The sequence below is a fragment of the Dreissena polymorpha genome, chromosome 1 (genome assembly GCF_020536995.1).
Source record: "Dreissena polymorpha isolate Duluth1 chromosome 1, UMN_Dpol_1.0, whole genome shotgun sequence".
NCBI lineage: Eukaryota > Metazoa > Mollusca > Bivalvia > Myida > Dreissenidae > Dreissena > Dreissena polymorpha.
The window spans coordinates 21,360,727-21,386,129 of NC_068355.1; the positions used below are offsets into that span (position 1 = coordinate 21,360,727).

At 35.0% G+C, this 25,403-nt stretch overlaps 1 long non-coding RNA gene across 2 annotated transcripts; it reads left to right on the forward strand.

Moving 5' to 3' along the window:
- The first annotated feature begins 1,468 nt into the window (after positions 1 to 1,468).
- On the forward strand, positions 1,469 to 23,463 carry LOC127873980 (uncharacterized). Of its 2 annotated transcripts, none has more exons than XR_008046475.1 (3): positions 1,469 to 1,607; positions 19,219 to 19,346; positions 20,566 to 23,463. It is a non-coding gene; the product is annotated as an uncharacterized LOC127873980 (long non-coding RNA). The 2 variants fall into 2 exon arrangements; XR_008046471.1 differs by lacking the exon at positions 1,469 to 1,607 and adding an exon at positions 18,265 to 18,294.
- Positions 23,464 to 25,403: the final 1,940 nt, after the last annotated feature.

The window sequence follows — 25,403 nt, forward strand, 5'->3', positions numbered from 1 at the left end:
TGTGATTGAACACAATATTGCAACTCGTACTCAATAATTTTCATACCAAAATGTTTTAACCCGTTAGAATCAAACTTAACTTTCATAACATTTGGGCAATTATTAACCAATATGTATTATTTAATGATTTCTTTCATCTATGTTTGAGAGGCCGCCCCCCCAAGCGCAGCGATTCACACATTCCATGCTGCTGAGCAAAATTGACTGCATGCTTCTAGAAGTTACCACTGAGCAACGGAGAGATTCTGAAGCTATCAATGGCAATGCTTGCATGGGGAAAAATGCAAGCTATTGTGACCTTTTTTCGACAGCTTTTTGTTGAATTATTATAATTGAAATTGCGTGGACTTAACAAAAGATTTAAGTTTTATGGAGGGTTTACTTTGTGTCCATCTGAGTGCAAAAGCATCGAAGGCATAACAAATATCAGATATAATAACGATGTGACATTTTAGTGAAATGTACTATTTTTGCACAAAGCAAACGTGTTGAATAAATTAATAAATGTTAATACTGATCGTTCTAAGTCATTAACAGATTTTAACACTTTCAGTGCTGGAACCGAATTTTAAAGGCCTTTGCAAACAGTTTGGATCCAGATGAGACGCCACAAAACGTGGCGTCTCATAGGATCCAAACTGTTTGCTATTCTGATAGTATTTTTTTAAACAACGATGAAAATGCTAATTTTAGAAATTTAGCAGACGACATTTTAGCAGACGACAAATTTCCCAGCATGCAAAGGGTTAACTGTATGCCAATCAGTGCATCAAAATAAAAAAATAAATGTACAAGTAGCAAGTGACACATGCAAGAGGGTACAGTCAGTTTTAGGACCATTTTGATGTGTGATGATGCCTTGAAGAAGGACATTGCACTCGTTAACAGTAGCCTTTACCTTGTTTCGTTACTCATTTTTTTATGTATTGAATTCGTTTAATGGTGTTGCATTATGCGATGAGAAATGTGACCAAATTTTCTGTTCTCGTACGATTTTCCGTGGTGCATGCTCGGAATTGTTATGTCTATTCTCATCGTAGCAATTAGGCATCGATGTATATAAGCAAGAGATTTATAACGACCTTAAACCATAATAATAAACAGGGACGTCGCTGTAATAATGTACAGCGCCCTATAATTGTTGGACGCTTTAGAGACAAAAACTCCCTCCTGCTCTTATACCTTTTAAAATCATCAGCCTTCTTGAAAACTTAATGAACGGGGATTGAACCGGGGTCGCCTAGGCGAGAGGCATCGTGTCTTTTTTTTGCGTGAATGTTTGCATGAATTTACTTGTTTTGTTTATTGAAGACCACGTTGAAGATACATTGCAAAGCAAGAAATAAATATATGTACATGTAGATGCCAGACCGTTAGCTTTCGTTGTGGAAAAGGGAGCTAACTCACACTAGTCAGGTATCAAGATGTTCGTGGTAGTCTTTCTTGGCAAATGAATCGTAGCGTAAAAAGCGCCCATGACCCTAGTCTTGTTACTGTGACCTGAATACTTTTCTAGGCGATTATATCCATCTTGGTATTAAGGTTAACCGTTATACCTCAATATGCATGGTGGATGGGGATCATTTCAAGGAGTTTAAATGGACACGGTAAGTTCGTGCTAGAGATAGTTATTTTATTTTTTTACATGATTCGCCCATGAACAAAAATAAAAGCTTCATAGCTTTCGGATCAAAAGCATTATTCGGATAAGTGTTTTTGTGCGATATACATAATCACCGTTTCCGCACTTTATGATCATGTAAAGTGTGGGTGTATAATCAATTCTAATAAACTGTTTTTTAAATAAATAATACATTTTTAAACTATTTGTTGCAAAATTTCATTAAAAATCAATTATTTTATACATAGAACTGATATTATCCTCTGTGTGCCTAATTCCGATCAGGTGCCTCAGTTCGAGCAGTTTTTATGACGTATTTTCGAATACCAGCACTTACATCACGCGCAAGCCTTCCTGAAAAAACTCATAACAGAAGTCGTAATTCCGTCAACCTCTCGTAAAAATGCGGTTTGAACAGGTCTTTATGAATAACAAAGGGATCTTTTCACGCTTTGGTAAATTGACAAAATTGAAAAAAGTTGTTTCAGATTCGCAAATTTTCGTTTTAGTTATGATATTTGTGAGGAAACAGTAATACTGAACATTTACCATGGTCTAATATAGCCATTATATGCATCTTTTGACGATTTTAAAACCTAAAAATTATAAAGCGTTGCAACGCGAAACGATTGAATAATTTGGAGAGTTCTGTTTTTGTCGTTAAATTTTGTGAAACTACGAAGATTGCTTATATAAGGTATAAAATACGTCAAGTATGTGTACTCGGCGGAATAGCTCAGTAGGCTAAAGCGTTTTTACTTCAGGACTCTGGCAGGACTCCAGGGGTCACTGGTTCGAAACCTGCTCCGGGCAATGTTCTTTTCCTTTTTTTAATTTTATTCTTGATTTTTTACTGGAGCTTTTACGATCCAATGTTTACAATTATCAATATAAAGCATTTAATGAATAAGTTAAAAATGCCAAAATCTGTGAAAAGGCCCCTTTAAATTATGTCAATTATCGATTCCTCATTTTTCATGCATTTATCGCTCTTATATTCTTTAAATCACCATTAAATTCATAAAAGAACCATCAAAATACTCTTTTCTTAATTGCCAGGGACGGTGCAGTATTCAGGGTAGGTAAGACAATTCTCCGTAAATAAGCGCTTTGTTTACCTGGGGCTCATAAGGGGACATTCATATACAGTACAGGCAACGTGTACTTTGACAAACGCCACTCGTTGCAGTGTTCATTTTACGGTGTTCGCTTACCAAACGACCCCCGCGTTGGGTGTTCAGATAAAATATTCGCGGGGGCCGTTTTCCATAAGGTGGACACCGCGAATCACCGCGGACCCATAATATCTACCGCAGTGTTCATCGTGTTCGCTAGAAATAAAATAATTGAACATTAACATAGGTCGGTACCAATTTGCAGAAAGAATCTACCGTGCGTTTGAATGTTATAGGTGTCATTTGGTGTCTAAAAAATTAACAACGATTACGAACAATCACAATCGATTACCGCATACATGCAAAAATTCCCGTCTCTGTCAATTACCCGATAATTCTGAGATTTCCGATTTCATGCAAATTCTGATCAATGTTGACGATAAAAGTGTGATAGAAATGCAAACATCACAAACGTTCGCCATATCTCTAAACTATCAAATGAATTTCTGCATATGTTTCTATTTAAAGATTTGATGAAATAAGCGCCCAATCAGAACAGGTGTATTATAACATTCATAAATCACCTGACGCCAAGTGTGCGCGTTCTGTAGAGTTCATGTTCTGTTACAAATTGTAGCCACAAATAAATACATGTATATATGCCCATGATATTTTCATTTTCTTTGTTCTGAACCATAAAAAGCGCGCGAAAATTGGCGTGGGTGTATTTATTTTTGACACAAAATCTTCGTAGCGCAGACAACATTGGGATCTTTTAATTTCAATTTAAAGTTTCGTAGTGAATTTCTTCTCAAGTACCAGGGTAGCTCGCGAATGATTTGGAATTGACATTTCATCTGAATAAAATAAAAATCAAACACGCTGTAACACGCTATATTTAGATTTAATGCAACATGTACAAGTCATTTTCTGGAAATCGGGAAAAATGAAACCCAATTTTGTGAAAACAAAAAGGGCAATTGCATTGATTAATACCATAAAAGTTAATCGTATTGATCATCTCAACACTTAGTTTTAGTTTCCGACTTAACGTACTGCCCGAGTTTAAGTACACATAAAAAATGTGCACATAATATCTACATGTACATGAAGTATATGATTTTATTTTGTACATGTACATTAAAAACGTGTGAATGACCCTCGCAGACAGGTGTTTACGGTGGCTGCGCAGCATCGCGGTGATCACGGGTGTTCCCGTTAACGATAGCGTGCAATCGCCGCAATTTCGGGTGTTCGCCCAACACCGCGGTCAGTAGCGTGTCCGCCCCCCGCGAAATGTCACCCATCGGGAAAATTGAACACCGCGGACACGTGTTTTTGTCAAAGTACACATTGCCTGTACTGTATTAGATCGACTCATTACATATTAAGATAATAGACGTCCAATTAAGACGTTCATTGTTAAATTTAAGCTCTTTACTGCAGCGCAATTGCCACGAAAAACTGGCTTTTAGAAGGGGTGAAACATTCCCATGTCCACATTGTGTTTAGGAAAAATATTTTATTATAATGTAAATATGTTTGGTAATTTTACAAATGTGTGTTTATGAGTGTGTAATGTTCTTTAATCTTTTCTGTTACCTTCTGGTACTAAAATTAATTTTATTACAGTTAAATGTTTTAAATAACATTGTACTGTTTTTTTTTTACATTTGTTAAGGCAAACTTATAATTACCCATGATATATCGTATGTTCATACAGTATTGCATGAGTAAAACATACATTTAAATCCATAGTTAAGTTATGTATGAAACTAAGTATAATACTCTGTATTCAAATAATTTTAAACTGATTTACTGAAGCTCTTCACTTGGAAACAGACAGCAATTGTAATGGAATTTAAATAATAATGATTATGTATATTCTTAAGATGCATATTATATGTAAACACATGTTCAGTGTATAATTATTTACTTGTAGTAAGGAATTAATCACCTGCTTTACAGATTTGGAGATCTTGCCAGCCAGACTACAATGTGGTAGTCTCATGGATGGCTTTTTTATCTGCACAAATAAATGATATATACTTAAGGGTTTAACCAAATCTTTTATGAATATACAAGAAATCTAACAATTTATTATGCCCCCCTTCGAAAAAGAGGGGGTATATTGTTTTGCACATGTAGGTCGGTCTGTCAGTCGGTCCGTCCATCAGATGGTTTCCAGATGATAACTCAAGAACGCTTAGGCCTAGGATCATGAGACTTTATAGGTACATTGATCATGACTGGCAGATGACCCCTACAGATTTTCAGGTCACTAGGTCAAAGGTCAAGGTCACAGTGACTTGAAATAGTAAAATGGTTTCCGGATGATAACTCAAGAATGCTTTGGCCTAGGATCATGAAACTTCATAGGTACATTGATCATGACTGGCAGATGATCCCAATTAATTTTCAGGTCACTAGGTCAAAGGTCAAGATCACAGTTACTTGAAATAGTAAAATGGTTTCCGGATGATAACTCAAGAATGCTTAGGCCTAGGATCATGAAACTTCATAGGTACATTGATCATGACTCGCAAATGCCCCCTATTGATTTTCAGGTCACTAGGTCAAAGGTCAAGGTCACAGTGACTCGAAATAGTAAAACGGTTTCCTGATGATAACTCAAGAATGCTTACGCCTAGGATCATGAAACTTCATAGGTACATTGATCATGACTCGCAAATGCCCCCTATTGATTTTCAGGTCACTAGGTCAAAGGTCAAGGTCACAGTGACTCGAAACAGTAAAATGGTTTCCTGATGATAACTCAAGAATGCTTACGCCTAGGATCATGAAACTTCATAGGAACATTGATAATGACTGGCAGATGACCCCTATTGATTTTCGGGTCACAAGGTCAAAGGTCAAGGTCACAGTGACTCGAAATAGTAAAATGGTGTCCGGATGATAACTCAAGAATGCTTACACCTAGGATCATGAAACTTCATAGGTACATTGATCATGACTGGCAGATGACCCCTATTATTTTTCAGATCACTAGGTCAAAGGTAAAGGTCGCAGTGACTCGAAACAGTAAAATGGTTTCCTGATGATAACTCAATAATAATTAGGCCTAGGATCATGAAACTTCATAGGTACATTAATCATGACTGGCAGATGTCCCCTATTGATTTTCAGGTCACAAGGTCAAAGGTCAATGTCACAGTGACAAAAAAACATATTCACACAATGGCTGCCACTACAACTGACAGCCCATATGGGGGGCATGCATGTTTTACAAACAGCCCTTGTTTGAATTGATTTTCTATCTTTATCATACTAATAATTTCATTTGGGATTTATATTATATAAATATGTTCTGAGACAGCACACAATACAATACAGGGATAATCAAAACAAGTATATTGTTGAGATCCATGACTCGATCATTTAAATAAACACATAATTAGGTTTGGATGCAAGCCAAAGAAAGGAGTTCACAGTACAGATAAGTTGAAATGAACCCAGTTTTTCTTTTATTTGTCAGTTCATTTATTTGCAATCATAATGGGGGAAGATATTGTGAATATATATTTATTTACAATATATGCTGTGCATATAAAGTAAGTTTAATGTTCAAATATAGGCAGTGCACAACAGATCAAATCTGCAAAACTTGCATGAAATATGTACATCCAATTTAATGTTTTTATCATTGTATGGCCCCCGAGTTATGAATCAAGTGAACCGGAAATGGTTTGCAAGTGCCCTTTACATAATTCCATTTTTCTTCTTTAAATGACAGCCAAAAGGCATAATGATGACTGTTTCAAATAAAATGTACAGAATTTCACACAATAACATCAACCTTTTATTATTTTTTGGCACAGAACAACAAAATAAATACCTCAATTAAGACTTAAAAAAAACTTGCTCGAAAGTCTCTAGTTTTGAAGCCTTATGGAACTACAAGCACTTGATAACTTACAGTCAACCAATTTGTGTACACATTCATTTGTCTGACGAAGAAATCATTACTTGACAGTACAGAAAAAATAACGTTTCTGAATACACTCTCTTCGTTCCAGTCTTATAATTTCCAAGTGTGATGGACCTGGTCCTGGTTAGTAATTTACAGGTTCACTTACTGTATTTTCCACTTGAGTAATTAGTAATTTTCATAAAGATTTGACATCATGCATAATTAATAGAAATATGACCATGAATCATTATGAAAATATTTATTATTCTTTGGTCTACCAAATTTAATGCTTTTTCCAGGCTTATGTTTGTTTTGAAGGGCTTGCATTATTCTTACTGTAGATTTTTCACTGGTTCTAATTATGTTGTTGGTCTGTAAAGTTGTCTGGGGGCATGGAGACTGGGGAACAAGAATCAAACAATTTATAGGTGCTCATGAAGCTTCATAGCAGCCATTTGCCTTCAGACTATTTTTACTAATTTTGCCTGGAATAATAGTCCTTTTTAGTTATGAAGGGTTTCCCAGGAAGAATGTCGGTATGCTCCTGTATGCACATTGACATCTTCCATAATAATTAATATTAAGGGTCTTGTAAAAGGCCCCTATGTGAGAGTAAGAACTTGTATTTGTTTTCCTTTGGAATACCAAGTATGTTTTTGGAAGATGATTGACTTGGTAATGTAACTGCTACATGTTGCACTGAAAGCTGTTCACTGGGCATAACAAGAATTAGAAGTCATGACAATATGTCTGCATGTTTACATTACAAAACATGAAATTATGAATGAAAACAATTAATGATGTAAAGATCCACAAACATGCTTCGGCAATGTGTAGTTAACAAACAATAACATGATTAAGTCAACACACACTTCACTAAAAGGAACAATGTTGTTGAAACAAATTTTTTGCCATTATTTTAGTCAAATATACTTAAAGTGTATAATGTATGATCCAGAGATTCATGTGATAAGTGTAATGCAATCCAGCAAAGAATGTTATGTTTGCCTCAAGCATTAAAATCATGTGTTTTCTTAACATGTTTATAAGCCATAGTTGCAGTTAACATTATCATAAAATATTAATTGCTTAAAATAACAATGTATTTCTGCATGCATGGTAAAATTTAACTGCCAGCCAGTCTCCATTAAGTGCATTAGGGTACCGCATTTTAGTATGGTACATAAAAAGCATCTTCTGAGGAGTATGACTTGTTGCCCATTTTAAAGGGGCAAATGAAGGGTATTTTCTTCTTAATATTGACATCATGTAGACACTTTTTAAACAATGGATATTCCCTCTTTTTCAAGCAGATATTTATCTAGTTACAATGTTTTATTTAAGATATTAAATAAAATATATTGCTGAAGTAAGTTTATCAGATCGCGCCTAAAAAGGGACTCACATTAGTCGTACATGTATAATCAATAGTGCGTATAACTGTGCCTCACCATTCACTTAGTTCAAACTTGTTAACTGCTTTTTTTTCAGCGCCCGCCGAACACATTTTTATGGGTGTAAACCTTAATAACATCAATAATCGGAGGAGACACCATTTAAGATTATTTTTTTGGTATACATTTAGATAATCCATAATTTTGAAAATTTAGTATGGTATTTATTTCAGTATGCTTTTTTTTTCACTCAGTAGCTGTCAGTCGTCATGTTAAGACCTTTCTGTTTTTAAAAACGCGCCTGAGTGCCTAGCACTCATTGGGATCAGGCGCTCATTGGGATCAGGCGCTCATTGGGATCAGCCGCTCATTGGGATCTTAAAGCATTCTGTGTTGTCCGTCATCCATTAGTTTGTTTGTGCGTGAGGTGCCTTTGTTAATTTTTCTTCTAAGAACATTTCCTTTATCTGCGATTAATATTCATTCAAATAAGCAGTTTTTTAAGACATATCCGTCCAATATCCTCTTAATTTTTGCTTGCTATTAACTTTTTAATGTTTCTATCTTTGAGATCACAAGAGTGTTGTCTGAGTAATTTTCTTTTTAGCAGCCCTGCATTCATTTGTTGGTGAACTGTTTTTAACTATAGCTATTTGTATATTTTATAATTTATAGTAATATATTACATAAAGTTGATGCCTTTTGCTCACTAAAGAGCTTCAAGTGCTCAAAGTGAGCTACCAGTATGTCCATGCATATGCTGTGTGCTGTCAACTTTAAGCTCATTCTAGAGGCCACATTTTCATCCAATCATGATGAAACTTTTGTCAGAATATTTATCTGGGCAATATCTTTAATGAGCTCAGATCTGTGTCATGTGTAGAAAAACTGGAAAACCAGGTCAAAGCTTAGACAAACCTTGTTACCAGTCTCTAGAAGCTGCATGCACATTTATTAATTGATCATGATGTAACTTGGGCAGAATGTTTGTTATCAATATCTAGAACAAGTGTTATGAGGATCATGTGCTCCCAAAAACTTTGAAGGCCAACAGGTCAAATCTTATAAAAACTGTAGAGGCGGCATTTAAAGCTCAATCTTGATGAAACTTGGGCGGAATGTTTATCTTGACATTTCCTAGGCTTATTTTGAATATGGGTCACATACATCAAAAATTAGTCACCTTTGCAAATAAGCCTTGTAAACACTTGAGGCCACATTTATGGCTCAATCTTGATTAAACTAGTCTTCATCATGTACATTGTGACAATATTTAGGCCGAGTTTAAATGTAGGTCTCAATAAAAAAACTTTGTCACTAGGTCAAATTTAGATAAAGCTTGCAACACCTCAAGAAGCAGTATTTATGTTTCAATATTGATGAAACATCTTTAGAATGTTCATTTTGAATATGTCTATGGTGAGATTAAATTTTGGTCACAGTACATGGGTTCAAAAAGTAGGGTCAACAGGTTGTTTGAAAAACTACTATAGAAAACATTTATTATTACTCAGTTATCATGTCAGTGCGAACCTGGGTCACTTGTATCCAAAAACTAGTTCAGTAGTTTATTACATTTCTAGATGACACAGTTATGACTCTATTTTGATGCATGTTTGATGCACTTCGCTGAGTGTCACTCCACGTGACTTGCATCCCAAAACTACATACAGGTGACCAGTTCATCAAGGAAATTGTAAGAAAAACCTTGTTTACTTTCTACAGGCCAAATAAGAAGACTGTGTTATTTATTTTTGCTTCAACAATTACTCTTGTTCATTAAAGCATAGTAGAATGTTTGTTGCATGATGCTCAAATACATGTATGTGATTTGGTGTTTAAACAATTAAGAACTTACATGAATAGACCTTTTCACAACTTTGTGTGTGGAGATAAGATTTTACTGACGGGTAATCGGTTATCATCAAGTCTTCACAACTACTTAAGGTACTTATTTGCTTTTTTACAACTCAACTATTCACTTAAAGGAACAGTTTTGACATGAAACTTACATTATTATGAATAGTTGATCTAGAAATGGAACCTATATAATTATGACTTGTTGATCCTTATTACTCCTGGTGAGGCCAAAAAAAAGGTCCGTTTGGGGTCTCCATGGAAAAAAAACAACAGGGTCGGTAGGTAGGGATTTTATTTTGTCTTTCAGGTACTAGAATGGAAGGCTACTAAAGCTTATAATAAGAAATACATGTATATATGTTTATATGTGTATATATATATGCTTTGTTTGCTTGATATTACAACTCCTATGAACAAATTTTTTTTCTTTTGTTTTTAATTTTTTTTTTTGCGACCCCATTAAAAAGATAAGGGTAGGCGCCGATTCGGGAGACACGGTTGGGCAACCCGAAACTGACCTTTTTTTTGCCTGAGCTATAGGAAGGTGGATTATAGAGGTTTTGTCAGCAAATTGCTTAAACAATTTTTAAACTGCTGGGGGGGGGGGGGGATTTTCAGGAAACTTTACAGGAATTATGCTTAGATTACCCTCTTTCAGAGTTGTTGGAATCTTTTGGTGGCTGCATATATACATGTCGGTCAACAGAGCTTAAATAGATTATAAAACTAGAAACTTAAAAAATTCTCTTCCCTGAAATTGCATGGCTCAGGGGTTTATTATTTGGTGTTTAACGTTGTCTTTTGGTCCTCTACATAGATTGTTCAAATCATGCCCATGTGGTCAAAGCTTGCCACACCCTAAGGTCACATGATTTATATAGACTTCTATAGTAAATAAGTAATTTTCCAAACAAAAGTTACTACTGTGCCTGCATTTTTATCTCAGGAACATCCTTGTACCTTAATTTTCCAGTTGTTTTCTGTGTTTCCTGGTTTTAAACTGTGGAGTTATAAAGAAACTAAATAATTGGACACATCAACTTTAAAGAAAAAAATCCAACCTATTGCCAACCAGTGATATTTTTACAATTTTTTTCTTCTGAGTTCTGGAACTCGATAACTTGCAAATCTACAAATCCAGGAATTGAAAGAATGAGACCAACTATTAAACAGCGATTTTCCTTGTCCAATTAGGAAAAGTACCCGTACTGGTCCAATTGGGAAAAATTGAGTCGTGACAACCTCAAAATTGGGAAAAATCGAGTCATGAAATCCTTAAATTGGGAAAATCGCGTCGTGAAGTTTGGGTCTTATTGAATACATCATACAGTTCAAACTTTATTGAACATACCCATTAAAATAATCATTTGCAGGCATGCCTTAATGACAATTACTTAAAGTAATAAAGTTGATATAAATAACAAAATATTACATAGAAGACACAAAATCAATTACTAGTTGTTTTAATCTCTTATAAAGCAATGTCTCTCTCTTTCATTTTTTTGAAAATTTCAACAATCTTTGATGTTTGATCATCACTCAGTTGCTGGCATCCCTCTCTGCACAGCATCATTAGAGCTGTCAATGTGTCCTGTGATAGAAGGTTCCGATTGGTCGTGCAAAGATTGTTCATTAGACTGAACAACCTTTCCACAGAGGCAGTGCTGGAGGGCATTTCAAACTACGATAAGGTTTCAAACCGACGTCAAACAGTACGCTGGCTGCCTAACAAAAGAACCGCAAACAGTAACGACTATTGATTGAACGCGCTGAATAATAAAACCCGACATTAATCGAGCGCGTGGTTACACACAACTATACGATTTTTTTGTTTGCTCACCAAAAGTTGGGTTTTGTTACGAAACTTTCGATCGTTTTGAGAAAAAACTTGGAAGCCGATTGTGATTTTTCAGATGCCGATTGGGAATTTGGGAATTTTCGCTCGATTGGGAAAGTACCGTTTACCGGTACTTTATAAAGAAGGAGGAAAATCGCTGAAATTAAACAATATTAATTTTTGAGAAATTTCAATGCTTTTTTTGGACTCACATTATTCAAAACTTTGCATCCCCAGAGGTTATTGTGAGTTCAGGACTATAGCAGGTAAAAAATCACTGGCAAACTGCGGGTCTATATCCCCTGTGCTATAACAAAATCCTTGTAATAAAGGCCTGCATCTTTGCTGCTATTACATGCCAAGCTGTGGCAGTTGAAAGCTGCAGCCTTCTGATGCTGGCAGCCTCAAATGTTTAATTTTGTTCTGTTAGTTACACAATAAAAGAAACATGTTTTCCATAATGTTGTCAGCATTATTGAGATCATATCGAGGGGTGAACGGAAGACTGTTGTAACTCATATTAAATAAAGAAGGAGATACAACAGTTTACCGTTCAGGCCTCGATATGTAAGCATTTAGCTAACTAAATTATAATCAAAATAACTTGCTTCAGTACATTTATTATGTACTTTTGTATTCTGTATTAGTTGCTCTGCTCGTATAGTGCACAAATGTTTGCTTCATGTGTAGCTATTAATAACATTGGTTCACTGCTCAGAATATGTTATTGGAATGGAATGTTGGGTTAGAGAAAAAGTTTCCACATATAAAAAAATGCTTTATGATTTTCTACCAAAATTCACAATATTAGCAACCTCTGCGCTACAAAGTTGTTATTCAGCAATTCAATATTTAAGTCCACGCTTTCCCAGAGGAAGAATGACATGATGTTGTACATGAAGTCTAATTTTGCCATAATTTTCATCTGTACATGAAATACACGAGAAATGTGTCTTTGTTGCTAGAATTTTCTTAATTTTCCGTAAATAATTAAATCTGGAAATGGTTTCGGAGAACATATTTAATCATACGCACTTGAAAATACTTTAATTAAATAATGCATTTTGTAATACAAATGGTCATAACACACTGTGTTCTAAATTAAGGTAAATAGCGTGTTTTGAGATTGCCAAACAAAACTACATGTATGCATACACCTAGGTCTACATAAATGAATGACCTTACAAGTTATATAACGATCCGGAATGAAGTGAACTTGGTAACATTTAAGGAAAGACGCGTTTTTATTATCAGAATTTCACTTTATGCAAACTTTTCTGAAAGGAGGCACATGTAACATTTTAGTTTGAGTTGTTGATTTGTCTTAATTACCAAATATAAACGGTCTCGATGCTCTCAATCGCGTCGCTTGATTTACGCATGTTAATCGGAATTCCCCAATCCAACAATTCAATTTGTATATGCACTTGCGTTAAATGGCGGATGACATTCATCGTAGATATTTTGTCCCTCAAAATGTCTAAATTCGTTTTCGGTCGAGGGGCTTCGCCCCCCTGGCCCCCCTTTAACCAGGGCTTGTCCTGGACCCACAAGAGGGCCTAGGCAGCCACCTTGACCCCCGGCCTAATCGGTTACTATTCGTAAAATAATCCTTTGTTTGCAATCATGATGACAACCCTGCATTCAATTCCATGTTAATATGCACTCAGATTATTTAGATTATATATGGTATATTCTAATGACCATGTATGTGCATTTAAACATTATTAAAACAATTACTAAGTATGCAAATTATGAAATGCATTCCTAAAAACTAATTCTTTGGACAACATTTTTGTAGCATGAAGTAATTTTATCACCTACAGCCAGAATGATGTTACAAGCAGGAGACAGAAAAAAAGCAATGCTAGCTACTGCAATTAAAATGAATTGTTTAAACATCATGTGCTGGTCTAAGCTTAAAAAATATTGATAACTTTAATTTTAATTTGTAAAAGGCACCAACACATCATTTGTTGTAATTATTATTTGTGCAGACACAATTTTGCAAATCAGTATGGAGCAGTATGGGCTTAGGTACGGCAGGAACCGTTACCCGTGACTGCCTGTGTGGATAAGGCTACTATTCCATCTGTCCGTATCCGCATCCGTATCCGCAAAATCATAATACGGACGCTATATTCCACTTATCCCCGCATACGTAGAACGTATCTTTCTTTTTTTGAAAAACTTCTGAACTGAAAACATGTATGCAGTGTGGTCGAAAACTATGGCCACCAGGGGACAAGGCAGTTTCTCATACATTGTGTATATGGCTGTAGTGATGCCTAATGTTAACACTTTAGAAGACATTTTTTTAGTCCAATTATAATCACATTGTGTCTCAATAAAATCCTGGCCTAGTTTGAAACTTGTTCACTGGAGATAAAAACAAGGTCACTAGGTCAAATTAAAGAAAAAGCTTGTTAACATCTAGAAGTCATATTTCAAGTTGAAGTATGTTTGTTCCTTTGTTTCTCAGGTGTCAGTGCCATAGGGACCTCTTGTTATAGTTTTGCATAATGTGGTCATAATTATTAAACACGAAATGCATGTGGCCTGTTAATCTGTTGCTAGAAAATAACAAAATTGTCAAAGTATAGTGCTACGCAACCTATGCTCCTTATCATAATGATGCTTCCTCTTTTGAATATTTAATTAAGCTTTCCAATGACCGGATTATCTGATTGTACAATAGTAAAATGGCGGCCATTTTTGGTCTGATTTGGTAGTTTTATTGACTTGAAATATTTTGTTGTCAATTTTTTAATAAAAAAAAACCAATGTGCACATGGGCAAATTTTGTGTTATACTAAAGTAAAACCTTGGCAACACTCTAGAGGCCACATTTATTGTCCAATCCTAATGAAACTTGGTCGAAAAATATGTCCCAATGATATCTTGGACAAGTTCAAAAATGTTTCTTGTTGGTTGAAAAACATTGCTGCCAGCAGGGGTGGGGGGGGGGCATTATTATTTATATGGTTATAGTAAAAACTTGTTAACACTCTTTAAGTAAAATTTCATGAAAGTTGGTCAGAACATTTGTTTTTAGCTCACCTGAGCACAACGTGCTCATGGTGAGCTTTTGTGATCGCCTTTTGCCCGTCGTCTGTCGTGCGGCGTGCGTTGTGCGACATCAACATTTGACTTGTTAACTCTCTAGAGGCCACATTTATTGTCCAATCTTCATGAAATTTGGTCAGAAGATTGGTTTAAATGATATCTTGGAGGCCGTTTTATCAACAGATCTTAGCGTGATCTTATGTAAGATTCGTAGGATTTTGTCGTACGCTTATCGTAAGTACTGCAAACCGTTTTATCAAAGAAATCGCAGCTAAGATGTCGTAAGATTTGTGGTTAAAGCTACGACTGGGTAAGACCACTCTTAGCGTTGGTGAACCTTCGTAAACATGGCGGCCGCACGCGCTTTAGACGTTGGTCAACCGAGAGAGATGAGAATGTTTCGAGAAAGAAAGGATTTAGCGATCTCCGTGATGGAAAAATATTGATACTATTGGACGTATTTATGTTTGATAACGTTAAATATATTCATTATATCATTCTCTGCATTAAACGTCCAAGGGAAATGAAATTTGTGATGTTTTGATAATTAATTCGTTAAATAGGTAAGTATTTAGTCATCTTTATTCAATTTCTATCAAAACAAATGTTTTATGGTTTCTTTTGAAGTAAAACAGTTCATTTGTCATTAAATATTGAATGTTAACGGGTGAACTAAAATTCGGATATTTCACATGTCGGAGGCTGCTATACAAGTTAGTTGTCGACTCAATATCCTGATATGCCTTTAGCGCATAAAGTTTTGAAGTTTTTTTCTATCTAATGAATAATAAATAATGCATTAATGTCTGCAATATCTGCCCCAACGATTATAATATACAGAAGTGAAACTATAAGTCATAAACTTTGCAATCCCAACATTTAAATATCAATGTTCTGTCAAAATTAGATTTATGAATTGTACAGTAATATATACAGTAGCTGAGCAACATAAATCTCACACTGCACCGTGAGATGCAAGGTAGCAAAGTTATATTCTGATCTAGTTATGCTCTTGCCAAATGTCAATGTGATTTTAATGACCCTGTATCACACTGTACAATGTCACTTGTCAGTCAGAAGTGGCTTAACTAATAGTGTAAAATCATAAAACATTTGAATTTAATAGATCATTCAACAAAGTTAGTGAAACACATTTCACATATTAAAGTATAGTTTATTTGCAGGTTCAACAGTTGCTTCTATACTTGTTGAGAAACTTCCAAAAAGTTTTAATAAATATGGCAAGAATTTTGTAGGTAATTACTACGCTACTAAAGGTGTTGTGCCAAACAGTTTTTCATTTTCCATTGTGTCTGAAAATACAATTTTAAAGCATATACATAAATTAAGTGCTATTAAGGCCTCAGGTTTGGATGGCATTCCTGCTAGATTTGTTAGGGATAGTGCTTCTTTCATATCTTGTCCCCTTGCTCATATTGTTAACTTGTCAATCATACAGGGTTCTGTTCCTGATGACCTCAAGTCAGCGAGAGTTATTCCCCTCTATAAAAAAAGGGTTAAGACTGAGGTTGAAAACTACAGACCGGTTTCGGTCTTAAGTATCATCTCAAAGATCCTTGAAAGAGTAATTTATGACCAAGTTGAAGGTTACTTGAATGACAAAAAAGCTTCTGTATAGCTATCAATCAGGATTTAGGCGTGGCTACTCTACAGACACCTGCCTTACCCATTTATCTGATTATATTCGTTTTAAGATGGATGAAGGTAAGATGGTTGGTATGATATTGTTAGACCTACAAAAGGCCTTGGATACCGTCAATCATAGTATTTTAATCATGAAACTTGAGGCTATTGGTCTCCATAGTAACGCAGTCAGGTGGTTCACCTCCTATCTCTCCGATCGCCATCAGGTTGTTGACGTATGGGGTACTATGTCCTCCGAGGCCTCCATCTCATGTGGTGTTCCTCAGGGCTCCATTTTAGGTCCCCTTTTATTTTTAATTTATGTGAATGCTATGGCCGCTGTGGTAAGAAATAAAATTTTACTTTATGCGGATGATACTTGCATCCTGGTAGCTGGTAAACACATTTCAGAAATTGAATCCATTCTTTCTAGCGATCTCCAACTTATAAGTGAGTGGTTAGTGGACAATAAACTTTCCCTACATCTTGGTAAAACAGAATCAATATTGTTTGGCTCAAAGCCCAAACTAAGGTCAAATCCTCAGTTAAATGTCTCTTGCAATGATGTGTCAATTACTCCATCAAGTTCTGTTAAGTACCTAGGTGCTATATTGGACCAGTTCCTGTCTGGTAAAACCATTGCTAGGTCAATTATTACAAAGGCAAACTCCAGCTTAAAGTTCCTATACAGAAATAGTAAGTTCTTAACATTGCACAACAGAAAACTTCTTGTCATGTCCCTTATTCAGTGCCACTTTGACTATGCCTGCTCTTTTTGGTACCCTGGTCTTATTCAGTCACTTAAAAATAGGCTTCAAACTACACAAAACAAGATGATTAGGTTTGTTCTGAATATGGATAACAGATCACAAGTTGGTCAAGAACAGTTTTCACATTTAGGTTGGCTGCCTGTTTCAAAACTAGTAGAACAGATCATTCTTTGTCATGTACATAAGGTTAAAAATGGCCTTGCACCAGAGTATATGGGTTAGAATTTTAAGCCAGTGTCTGGCGTACATAATCGTTGTACTAGGTCTAATATGGTAGCTCAGCCAGAATCTGATCATTTTGCTGAAAATTTTACATTTGTAGACTCTGCTCGTTTTTCCAAACAAAGAGTAGGAAGTTTTGGTTCTAAAACATTTACATTATAATGGTACCTGTTTATGGAACAATCTTCCTCAAAACATCAGGGATGTAACTAAACCTAACAATTTCAAGGGTGCCATCAAGAAACAGTTTTTAGAGTCTTTGTAGCTTTTTATAGTATAATTTTTAGTATGACTTTTATGTTCTGTTAAAATACTGTGATACATTTTTAAGTCTTATGATCATTAAGATGCAAGGATCTCATAATTATTCTTAAACTTATAGTATGCTACAAAGTGTGTTTATTAATTACATATGCAGTGTGTAACTTTCTTAAGCAACTTCTGTGATAATAATGAACATGTGATTATATTTATTCATTCTTAATCAGTAATATGCTTTATTAAACAGTACATATTTGATACATATACATTATTAAATATCTAATACATGACTGTTTCATGGTTACTGCCACCAATATCAAGGACAACAATGGAAATAAGTGAAAATCATTTTTCTCTTTTTTGTGTTATCCTTGGTATTGTGTGTGCATTCCATGGTTTGTTATGTATATTGCTGTGATAATATATTTTATATTGTCTGCATTATGTAGTAACTATGTAATGTTCATATGTTTACCAAATAAAATCAATCAATAAAATCAATCAATCAAAGATTGTGTCAAAATGGCTTGGGTCAACACACAAGACGCCTCTGTCTTTGTCCGTGGTTTGAAGGTATGACAATAAATAATGTGCTGTTATGGATATACCATTAGAGGGACTATGGCTAGTATTGGCTAGGAAAAAGTGGAATACTACTGTTATGATGATGCAAATATTTTATTTTTTTACATCAATGCATTGCACATTACTAAAATATAATGTGTTTAATGTGCATACATAATTTTACTTTTAATTTCTGTCAACAACATAAAAGATTCCATTATATTTCTGTATGTGTGTACACACTGTATCAACACATAAAATATGCATATCAATGTTAAATTTATAATTTTAATGAAATTAAGATTGCGTTAAGCTTGCGAGCATCCTATAGCTACCTTCATAAACCAGTTAAGGAATTATTGTTCCAACTTAAACTTAGCTTATTAACCAGGTTTTCCGAAGGAAAAAACTGGTTATTACATGTGTAGATTGGCGAATGCGGGCGGGCTGGCGGGCTGGCTGGCGGGCGGGCGGAACAAGCTTGTCCGGGCCATAACTATGTCGTTCATTGTCAGATTTTAAAATCATTTGGCACATTTGTTCACCATCATTGGACGGTGTGTCGCGCGAAATAATTACGTCAATATCTCCAAGGTCAAGGTCACACTTTGAGTTCAAAGGTCAAAAATGGCCATAAATGAGCTTGTCCTGGCCATAACTATGTCATTCATTGTGAGATTTTAAAATCATTTGGCACATTTGTTCACCATCATGGGACGGTGTGTCGCACGAAAGAATCACGTCAATATCTCCAATGTCAAGGTCACCACGACTAAAAATAGATTTAAAAAAAAAAAAAACTTACAAAGGGGGTTAATTTTGTTTGTTCATTTCAAAAGTTCAGTTTGAGTTTTCTCCCTTTATCAGATTTTTTTTCACAATAAAAACCTGGTTTTGTGACAATTTTGTCCCTTGTTATAAATTTGTTATTAGACTTTTCTGGAAGAAAACCACAAGAGACACCTACTGGGGGACTCCGGCTATCAACAATAGGTACAACAATGCCCAGTCAAGTGTATTGTGGTTGAGAGGGCTTTTGGACTGCCAAAGAGTAGATTTAGGTATGTAAACTCACTACATGTATGTTTATTTAGTTCAAAACAGTTAAACACATTCAGTTAACCAACATAAGACACCATTTAATAAGCACAAAAAAAATCTCCCCACAAAATATTGGATAAAAAGTGTGGTGCTGTATGTCTTTAATAATCTTTAGAGCATAATTGTAATCGTCACATCTACATCATAACAATTAAGTAAACGTACACCGTGGGAAGCCTTAAAGCGGGTATAAACGATTTTTTATATGTGTTTAATTGTAATATTTTGATAAAATATGTTACAATAACATAAAATGGGCAATTAAAGCCGAATTTCATAAAATGCAGCAAAGACAAATAAGCGCCCCAAGCCGATTGTGACGTACATATTTTCCTACAATAACCGATGCATTCGATTTTGTATTAGGATCGGAATTAGTGTTTGTGTGTTGTATGAATAGATATCGTTGCGGGAATTCAAATAAACCGTTAAACTAAGTTTAGATTCACATCGTACATGTTAGGTATACATGCTGGGGAATTCGGCTGTACAGCCGTTTTCAATTTCAGAATAAAATATTTGGCTTATTTCTCATTTTTCGACACATGTTCTTCTTAACTTTTATTTTAATTTATATTGAAATATATATATATATAATAATTTTTTACACATTTTATATAAATTCATAAATATTTGACAAAATCATATATACCCGCTTTAAGCATTGCACCTGTTCGTCCTCTGTGTCTGTCTGTTTATCTGTGGATGGATTTTGCATAACAGCAACTGCTGAATGACCTTAATGTGTTAATGAATTGCAGCTGTACACAAATGTGTAATTCAATTTGTCTTGTTATTTGTTTTCAAGTTTTGAGCATATATACACAAGTTGTTTGTACTAAAGAAATTTGTCTTTTAATGACTGATGGACTTGTTTGTGTATCTCAATGTGGCATGGGGGCATCAGTGAAGGAGACACATGTAGTTAAAAAACATTTGATACAGATTTTAAAGTTGCTTTCATATGCATGTGCATGTGTTGATAAAAATGGATGCCGTAGATTATTGCAAATTTTGTTTTATGAATTTATTTCTTTACCCATTTTAGTCTTAAATTTAATTAATATCTGAAGATGTTAATCAATTAAATAAAATGCGTAATAATCATTAGTATTGATAATAAATTGGATATTGTCATTAAATCACTAGTAAATATTGATTGTTATTCTCTATCGACAGGTGTCTACATAAAACTGGCTGTTGTTTATTAATGAGACACGATGAGTGCTGTCAAGCAGTGGCTGCATGAATGTGCCTGCACAACTTATGCATAGATTAGCAGGTGCCACTGCCTAAACAACTTACCGAGGCACAGGAAGTGGAAGATGTTGTGCACAGTTCACAACAAGACCAAAATGCAGCTTTTATGGACAACACATCATTAACTTATTTATGTAGTTGCTGTTTTATGCTCACATGTGCATGAAGTGCTATAGGTGAGTCATTGTGGTTTGTCTATGTTCGGCGACATGTGTTAATATTCAATATTTGACTCTTTGTTGATGAAAGATGGTCATTATGTTTCTGCTAATGATACATAATAACTTAATAAGTTAATGATTTCTTGTCTATGAGCTGCTGCATTTCTGTCAAGTGTGGTCAACATCTTTGTAAAAGTGTGGATATTGACAATTTCTGCCGTTCTTTTGTGGATTTTTTTCATTAAAGACACACTGTTTACAATATTCATTTATGCAATGCGTACGATGATTACATGTTTCCTTTATATTATAACAACGTGAAAATAAATTCTACCCCTTTATTTAATTATCTGTGTAACATAACAATACAGGGTTTTCTCCAACAACTCTACAGCTAGGGAACAATGAAGTGGAACACTATCTGAAAATGAAATACATTTTATGTTAATAAAATTTGTATTTGTTAGACAAGTGATGAAATAAAAGGTTAACATTGTAACATAAAGAGATGTGGTTTCTGTTTGTTCTTTAAAGAGCATGTACTGTGTACAGTACACTCCACGCGTTTTCCCCAAAAAACGCGCTCCCTCCGCGGGTTTTTTCTGCTAGCGAGTGTTCACGCGGCGTTGGAAGAGCGAGGTGAACTCGATAAAACGCTCGGCGTTACGCCGCGTTCGCTAATTCCCGCGGCGTGTATTACTTTAGGCTAGTCGGTAAATGCAGACACCTTCCGTTCTTATCAGTGATCGCCGCGCAACGCCGCGTTAGCAGTGTGCTACTGGGCATGCCAAAAAATAAAAACATTGTTATAATAAATTGTTTAAATACTGTAGTACATGTATAAAAAGATAATTGTATAGAAAATTAATACGTATAAAAATTATGTTTTTTAATTCACAGGTACGTCTACTATATGAATTAGTCTAATATAATACATTTGACAAATTAATATTTAAATCATAACACATACGACACAAGAATAAATGTTCCGTAAAATTTCCAAATGAGAATAATAATTAGTAATCCGAAACACACTACGATTTTTAATTGTTAACACGACGTTTACAAATGCTTCCAATATACAGTCATGTATATTTCCCGACAAAAGCGCGCGAAAATTATGCTGCAATGTACAAGGTCAAGGTACAATGTATACTCCTGCAAAGCGTGCGTGTATTGATTTTTTTGATACAAACTTTGTAGCGCAGAGAACATTGTTGATTTCGGTTAAAAGTTTCTTTGGTATTTATTAACGAAATTATATCGCGAATAAGTTGATATTTCCTCTAAAATAATTTCAAATCGAACACGCCGAATCTTTATCGTTACGGTATTTTAGTAGAGTAATTATTTTAACACTAATTGTACTGTAAACTGATTACAGAAGACATCTGGGCGGAACTGGATTTTAAGTGTTTGACGCTATGAAAACACGCAAAGCTTGTCTACTGACCTATTGTGTAGACTGCTGTATTCGGTGTTTTGACAAAAGGGATTAACATGTGTGAATGTCACTCTGCCGATTTGGTCCATAATTACTGGTAAACATTGTTTAGAATGTCGACGCAACAAGAATACAACTGTGAATATTAAATGCAATTATCAACTCAATAGTTACCACCTTTTAGCAATCAATGGAATAACCTACAAACAAAGAGAAAATCAATGCATTAGCGAGCAGAGAATAGACTTTGTTCCGACAATTAAAACCATTCCTTATGCATTCGTTGAACGTGTTTACTTGAGTAAGTTATGCCTTTAGACAGGAAGCGGCTTTTCTTTGATTACGTCAAACTGTCAATTCACACAGATTTGCGAGATTGTTAGGGTCCTTGGTCATTTGTTTACATGTTCATTATAGAAAATCACCTGCTAACATGAAAACTTTGGATTAAATTATCAAAATAAAACAATGTTGCAAACTGTGTTTATATTAATTGGTAAGTATTAGTTAAAAGACGACGTTTTGTGTGTCGTAAACCAACGAGTTTTCTATCCAACCACAACTACTTCTATAACCACGTCGGGATCGATCTATCTATCGTGTTTTTTTTAATTGTAAATATTATACTACATGTACATGTATGTACTTGTAATAAATGTAATTTTATTTGAAAATCAGGAAGTCAAACAAAATTAAATTGATCGTTATCTCGTAAAACGCGGAGTTTCCCCCGCGTTGCCAACGCCGAGGGCCGCCGCATCGGTTTATCAGTTTTGCCGATCGTTAACCGCCGCGTCCAAAATCATGCAAACGCCGCGTATAGCGGGATTTTCTTAATCTCCCTCCAGGTCGAAACCCGCGGAGTATGGAGGGAAATTGGGGAAAATGCGTGGAGTGTACTGTATACTGCACATCAGACAAGGTTCTGTTGGAACTAATAGTTTCATAAAAAAAATATTAAGAATGAATTGTATCATTAATCTTAAGATGGATTGTTGATTCATTATTACACATTCATGATCTACACTTCATAAGTTAATCATTAATTTTCATTCAACCTACATCTTTTTTTTCTTACTGGCTCAAATGACTGGGCCTCACATGCGCTCTTTTGCGGATTTCCTATAATGATTATAAATGAATGAATATGACTCGTAAAAAAACATAAGTAATCCAATATGTTATTTTAGCTTATGTATACATAATTTATTATGCTCCCCCAAAAAAATTTGGGAAGTGCATATAGTCGCCGCTTTGTCTGTCCGTCCATCCTTACGTCCGTCCGTGTGTCCGTGCGTGTGTCCATCTTTGCACAATTTTTATCCGGGCTATTTCTCAGCAACTAATGACCGGAATTCGATGAAACTTTATGGGAAGCTTCACTACCAAGAGTAGATGTGCATATTATCAGCAGGTTTTGGTCGGATGATTTTTCACAGAGTTATGGCCCTTTAAAATTTTCCATTAACTGTACATATAGTGCAATTCTTGTCCAGGCTATTTCTCAGCAACTAATGACCGGAATTCAATGAAACTTTATGGGAAGCTTCATGACCAAGAGGAGATGTGCATATTATCAGCGGGTTCTGATGATATTTCACAGAGTTATGGCCCTTTGAAATTGTCTATACATTTTTTTATTGCCCCCCCCCCCCAACTACTGTGCCCTGAAAATGTTTCCTTTTATCTGAATATATAGTGCAATATTGTGACAAAAAAACCTTTGGGGAGCATCACCCGTCTGCGACGGTTTCTTGTTTTTAAATAACATGTATTTAATAAATCACCATAATAACTTTATATATGAGTCGCGCTCTGAGAAAATGGGGTTTAATGCATGTGGGTAAAGTGTCGTCTCAGATTGGCCTGTGCAATCTGCACAGGCCAATCAGGGACGACACTTTCCGCTTTTATTATATGTTTCGTTTTAAGAAAGACTTCTTAGCAATAATCCAGTTTAGGCAGAAAGTTGTCCCTGATTAGCCTGTGCGGACTGCACATGCTAATCTGGGATGACACTTTATGCACATGCATTAAACCCCCTTTTCACAGAGCGGGACTCATATGTAAGTAGACGCAATGTTTTTATTTTGGTATATTGCAAAATTACTTGTATCTAACAATAAATATTCATTAATAAATATGGACAAAGCGATCTTTATGAGCTGTCATACATACAAACATATACATTCAATGACAAAGATATTTTGATATTATGCTTTTATTACAATGTGAACTGTATCTGTAACCAAGTAACTTCATAAATAACGATATTTATGTCACATAATTAATTTGTGATTATGATAATGTTGTTAAACCTTATTTATTTTATGTGTTTTGTAACATTGACACAATTAAATGAATAAATGTGCTTACTTTATACTGTGTACTTGATTTATTATCTTACCAACTTTTGTTCAACTGGTGTGATGGATGAGATCTCATTATTCACACATGGTTGTTGTTGTGCGTCTGAAAAGAAAGTACATAGTGTTCAAATTCAAACATTAACAGTTGAACGAAAAAAGTGATGAATGGATACCAAATACCTAAATATAAGAAATAATTATGGTAAGTATATGTCATATGTTAAAAAATATTTACATACATGAACTGGACTGGAATGTGTCAATAGAAAACAGCAAACACACAATACACAACAATGATTATTCCTAATGATTATTCCGTGCAAATTCATTATAAATGTTTTTATGTATAATTCAAAGTACAAAATTAACCTTTTGCTCCCAGTCTAACTTTCATTTTTAAAATCTTACATGTGACTGACATTGTGAATTTTTAGCTCACCTGAGCACAATGTGCTCATGGTGAGCTATTGTGATTGCCTTTTGTCCGTCGTGCGTTGTGCGTTGTGCGTCGCGTCATCAACATTTACCTTGTTAACACTCAAAAGGTCACATTTATTGTCCAATCTAAATGAAACTTGGTTAGAACATGTGTCTCAATAATATCTTGGACGAGTTCGAAAATGGTTCCAATTGGTTGAAAAACATGGCTGCCAGGGGGCTTGGCAGTTTTCCTTAAATGGCTATAGTAAAACCTTGTTAACACTCTAGAAGTCACATTTTTAGTCCAATCTGCATGAAACTTGGTGGGAACATGTGTCCCAATAAAATCTTGGACAAGTTCAA